A 6,000-nucleotide genomic window follows, 5' to 3' on the forward strand; every position below is an offset into this window, starting at 1 on the left:
ACTGGATAATTCTGTTTTCTGTTTTGACTGCTATTGCTTGTGACGTTAATGTGGTCATAATAAGCTTAACTCATCCTGTTGCGTTTAGTTGTACATGACCTCAGCCTTGAAGATGTTCCCAGGAGCACTGTAATAGGACAGCAGACCCTGAATTTGAGACTGGCAGGGGTGTGTCGGTGCCTGGGCCCTACATTAATTTAGGTGACGTAATGTAAGTAGCTGCACGACTAAGTCTGTGGGCTTTGCAGACATGAGCAATGAGGATCAATGATACTTGCACATTAAGGCAATTAATCCACTTGATATCACTGCAAAACAATTGAAAACAAAAATCAATTTTCTCTTGCAGGATTAAGATCTTAGTCCATATCCTCGTGAGTGACTACAGGACACTGTGAGATGCAATAAACTTCTTAAGTACTATTATGTTATCCTTCACAGACCCAATCTGTGGCACATTTGTAGCGTGCCTGAATTGAGTCCATTAGAGTTTTAAAGAACTGGGCTTTTTAAAGGCATTGTTTTGTTTGCATTTTAAATAGAAACTAGTACTGCCGCCTATCAGTTTAAAGTAGACATTGTCTACATGAACCCCGAGCCTGAGTTTCCAAATACAGGTTAGGTCAAACATCTTAGAAAATGTGTTGGTTTTGCTTTATCTGAACCCTCAGATACTCAAAAGATTAGAGACTGTCTCTTGAGGAGGGTAAAAGCTGTGTTCCTCTTCAAACTATTCAAGAAACAGAGTAACTGGTAGACCTGCTGTTCCTTTTTTTGTAGCAAAGAATGGAACTTCTATTACTTTGAAACATTTGGAAATTAGATTAAAAGGTTCTGCAGATGATCCAGTCATTAAAGATGCAGGAATTTTTAATTTGTAAAACTGGCTTAGTGACAATGACTCCCCTGAGACCTTGGTAAAAAGAAGCAGTTCCAGCAGCATGATCATGCTGCATGCACCTTTTGGAAGCTGAAGGATACAGATGCACTGAAGCATTGACACAGGAGAAAGAGCCCAAATCTGCATCCAGAAAATGAACCATGCACAGATTGCTTCTGCACTGTATGGCAGGAGGTATTGATTTCCTCACTCATGTGGAAATTATAAAGATGTTGTGTCATTTTTGCTTTAGTATCATCCTGAAGAATCTCAAAAAGTTTTGCACACTGCAGAAGGAGTTTGGGTCCTACTAAGTGCTGGTATCAGTTACGAGGGGGGAACAAACCAGATGGAAGCTTTTCTGCTTTACTGATTTTGAGAGCTAAAGATAGCACAAGCCTAGACTCTACAGCAGCCTGTGGTTAGATAGTTCCTCTCACCAAAATTATTGCAGCTTTTTATCCTGTTACACTGGATAACATAAAATATATGAGAACTGAACAATAAAATGAGGTTAAGTGTCTTCATATCCAACTACATCCCTTACTTGCTAGGCTCCAGGCTCCGGTCTGATGTCATGAATCTTGCATTGACAGTTGTGTGGCTGCCTAGGGCAGAGGCTGAAGAGTGTCTCCATCCCACTTGCTCCGAAACCACTGATCACATAGTCTGCAGGATTTACCTAGTAGCTGGAGGTTTGGATTTACACAAGTCAAGGAATGGGACCTCCAGTTCTTTGCCGACTGTTTTAATTATTATATTATTATTCAGAACTGATTGTTGCCTTTTCCCATTTATTCCTTCTCCCCATCTTTGGTAAGGAAGCTGTGAGCCAGTCCTCTGCATCCCAATGTATGGTGTATGTACCAAGCACAGAACTGATCCAGGCCTCACTGGGGCACTTCTTGTAGCCCTTAACAGGATGCTTAAATCCAGATGGACAGCATTTTAGACCACCCTTTGTTACTCTCTGTTAAGCCTCACATACACCTTACTGCTACAGCCTTCTGGTGCTACAAATCCCATTCGTAGTGACCTCTGTTCAGTCAATGCATAACAAGTGACTGCATGGGCACTCCTGACTGGGTCCTGACTATTGCCCACGCCACACCCCTTATTGGATCCAACTCTTCATTTTGGGATCATACCATCATAGCATTAATATTTATCTCCTTCTTTCCATACAGCTGATCCACATTTTCTTTCTCTGTCCTCTCTTACTTTGTACATCTCAAAACTATTTGTTGTTTACTTTCTCCATGAGCTTTGAGACGGTTTGATTTTTGGTATTCCTAGTGCTATCCCACTGCATTCCGAATTACAGATAAGTAGTTTGGCAGGCTAAAATGGTCTTTCGTACTCACTTTTTTCCTATTCATCCAGTAGGTCTGAGGCTGTATTTTCCCCTTTGTATAGCTGCAGGTTACAGACTTCCTCTACATTAAATTCCCTAAACTTAATGCAGCTGATTTTACTGATAAGTCCTATGAATTCATCACCACTTCTGCTTTCAAAATCAGGGAGCTTAGTTGCAAAACTATCTTCATTTCTCCCTTTATCTTAAATTGGTTAAATGGATTAAGTGGTCACAGCTTGTGACCACTTAATTTAAAGTTTTACCCCAGAAGCAGATCTTCCATAAAGCACACATTTCAAAACCCAGTTTAAAATTACATCAGTTTCTGATGTTTAAGTTACTATTTGCAGAAGAACCTATCATCTCTCAGTCAGAAAAAAATACGCTCTACTGCTACAAAGGAAACAGGAAATACACATTTTCAATATATATCTAGAAAGTTTGTGAGCACAAGGAGGAGTAAAGCAGCTCATGTATCTAACATTTTGAGATTCCATCTGTCTATGTCTGCCAAGGTTTTACAGAATGGATGTGTAGTAAAGGACTGGTCAATGACCAGGGAGAGCTGGCACACCAGGATCAACAAACAGAGACAGGGAGCAAAAGAAGCTAATCAAGAACAGACAGAAACCGCAAAGGAATTTGTTGCCAAAGCATCATGTCCTTTTTGGATTCCCCAAAGTTGCATTCCACCACAGTGGTTCCAAATTATCAGAGCTATTTACCTTTTAGAAACAATTGTCAAGGTTTGTGTTCCTCTGCAAAATTGAGTTAGGTGGTCTTTACCAGTGTTACCCAAGCAGGTCACCTTTTAAGGCACTTTGATCTGGAAGTTTTCTTGTCTAGCCACATTTTCCTTTCTTGTTTTTTGCAATCTTATCACGTCAGTGATATGCATATCACATTAATGATACGGTCTGCCTTCATATTTTCTTTTTCTACAGTCCCCTCTAATGAGTACTTCATTCTTAATTTCCATTTCATTGTTTGTATGTGTAATCACATCCTTATCTTAGTTTTATCAGAGGAAAGTACTCAATGGCAAAGATGAAAATTCCATGCTTTCATTTAAAGAAGATAAAAGATATATTTTCTATGCATGACTTTCAAAACACTGTCTACCTGTGTTCAAGAAGCAGTGTTAGTATTCAACCACCTGAAGTGGGTAGAAAATATGAAAGGAAAATAAAACAGGTGAGTAACGTGATCTTTGTGTAAGGTGTTAACACCAAGGGCAGTTCCACTGACCTCAAGTGGAACAATGGCCAAATGAGGCTCAGGTCTTGGAGCTGAACTTCGGATGGAGATCTGTGAAGTTTGTGTGTAACGCAGCTGCGCGTGGTGAGTAGACAAAGAATTCTACACTTTAAAATGTTTTTTGTCTTTTTTGTCTGAATGAGATTTTGTGAGTTTCCTGAGCTGAGGAGGTGGTAAATCAGTAGTTATTCTTCTCTTGTGATTGCCCTTCTCAGTAAACATACAACTCTTGCTTCCATCAGATCCCAAATAGACCAGTGATTGAAGAAGTGATCTCCTGATCATCAGGCAGGAGACAATGGGTATATACCTGTGAAGAAGTGCATTTTCTTGTAAGAATTAGCATGATGAATTGTATTGCATTGGAACAATAATGAATACCAGGAGAGAATGGTAAATCAAACAATATTCTTCTTGCAAAGGGCCAATTTTTCACTACTACTGAACTGTACATGCTTTTGATAGGAAACAAGAGATCATACTGACATCTGATTACAGTTGTCTAAACCAAAGTCCTCTACTTTCTGAGCCCGCTGCAAACCTGTTGAAAGGTACAGGGAGAAACACTGGAACATTTAGAATGCCTGTGTAACATGATAGAGGCTTTGGCATGGCATCACTCAGAGAGCTGTAAAATATCTGCTGAAGAAGGTGTTTTTACTTAGTCCCTTCCAAATCTCTGAGAACCATTTGCTTTTTGGAATTTGGCCAATTCTGAAAAGCAAATGATAGCTAATAAGTTTGGAAGTGCCAAGGAGAAACAGAACTTTCAGAAAGACTGTAGTTGCCAGCCCAAATGAAAAAATATTTTTTGTTCTATGCTCACTAAAGTCATGTCAACAGTCTTATTTGGCCTCACATCTATACACAGTCTCATTGAGACACTCTTTTAGAGTCATTTCTCAAAAATGAAAAAGCTTCCAGATTTAATTATCTCTTGTCTGTGAGTAAAAACTCACTAGTAGAAAGACAAAAAGACCATTTATGCATGCAAGATGGAAGATGATTGAGACAAGGAGATGATGCTGACTTGGATAATATGAATGTTTTCAAAGGTCTTATCCAGGATGCTGCTCCATCAGACCCAAAACTGTAGTGCCAATCAGCTCAGTCACCCAGGGTGAGGATCAAGGTTTGGTACAGGATGTCCCGGAAAAATTGTTGCAGGCTATAGACTTTTGCAACAGAACAGGGAAGCTGTCATTCTCACTATGTGCTGAGCATGGGCTTCAGCCCCAGATATTGTCCCAGCGAGCATACCAATGCACATCCATACTCATGAATGGATCAACACTAGCCAGTGACTGTGACTGACTGCAGAGTTCTCCCTTCTCTTTCCCTCTGCTCCTTTTCTTTTCCCTCCCCCTCTCTGCTCTGTTTCTTGCCCTGCCATCAGATTGTGTTTCAGGTGGGAGGAGGTGGGGGAAGGGAGAGGGGAGGAATTCCCTCAGGCCAGGGCCAAGGACCAGGTGAAGGAAGTCACAGCTCTTCTCACTTCCACTCTGTTGCTGGGTCCCTGAGAAGCCAGCTCCACACGGGAATATTCCTGCCAAAGCTCAGCCTATGAATAACGTAACTATCAGTTCTCAAATATTCCAGCAAAAATTTCCCACGGATATTGTTCCCCATTCCTACCCCATCCTTCCCTTCCCATGCCAAATGAGATAATAACAATAAACTACAAACATTAGCACAATGTGTCACCACATATAAATACCATCATCCTGCTAATGAAATTCCTTTTGTCTCTGAGCCTGCAGACCCCACAGTGCTATAAGAAACGGCAAAGTCTTTCCTCAGATATCACCACTTCTGTCAGGAAATTGCAGGAGTAATTGCATTAATTCTTGTCCTGAAGTATTCTGGAGTTTGGCTTTTCAGAACTTCTCAGGCAAATATGCAAACATTGCTGGGACGTGATCAAGTACAGCTACAGAGGCATGAAAAACACTGCTTACAAGAAAGCACTTATTTTGTTCTGGTTGCCTAAGTAGGTAGCACCACAATAGAGAAGTAGGTCAGTCATGTATTTCCTATCATAAACTGTAACACCATGACAATAGTTTGCTTTCCAAGCATCACGCAACACATTTGGTTACTTATGTGGAATTAAGCAGAGAACAGAAGGGGAAAGGATGGTCATTAAATCTAAAGAGGTACCTCTGGCATGATTACAGTGATTAAACCTTTAGATGGAATATGTTTTAATGTTGAAAGGTCATTGAACTATTATTTTCCAGCTGAACAGGTTTTACTCTGCCAAAGCAACTGTTCTTGTGCAAGACCTATTTATCGAAGATGGCCTTGTATCTTAATTTCCGAGCACTATTGCTTTTACCAAAACTATCTTTCATTTAAGACAGTAAACAAGGAAGACTTTCTTTGAGATAGGTGACATCAAATATTATTTTAACAGAGTAATTTGTAAAATAGCACGTGGAGATTACTCAATTTCCAGTCATGGAAAATAATGCTTTTAGAAAAGTGCTCAACAGTCATAAATGAA

This window comes from Tyto alba, unplaced genomic scaffold (genome assembly GCF_018691265.1).
Source record: "Tyto alba isolate M040663 unplaced genomic scaffold, T.alba_DEE_v4.0 Super-Scaffold_45, whole genome shotgun sequence".
In the NCBI taxonomy this organism is placed as follows: domain Eukaryota; kingdom Metazoa; phylum Chordata; class Aves; order Strigiformes; family Tytonidae; genus Tyto; species Tyto alba.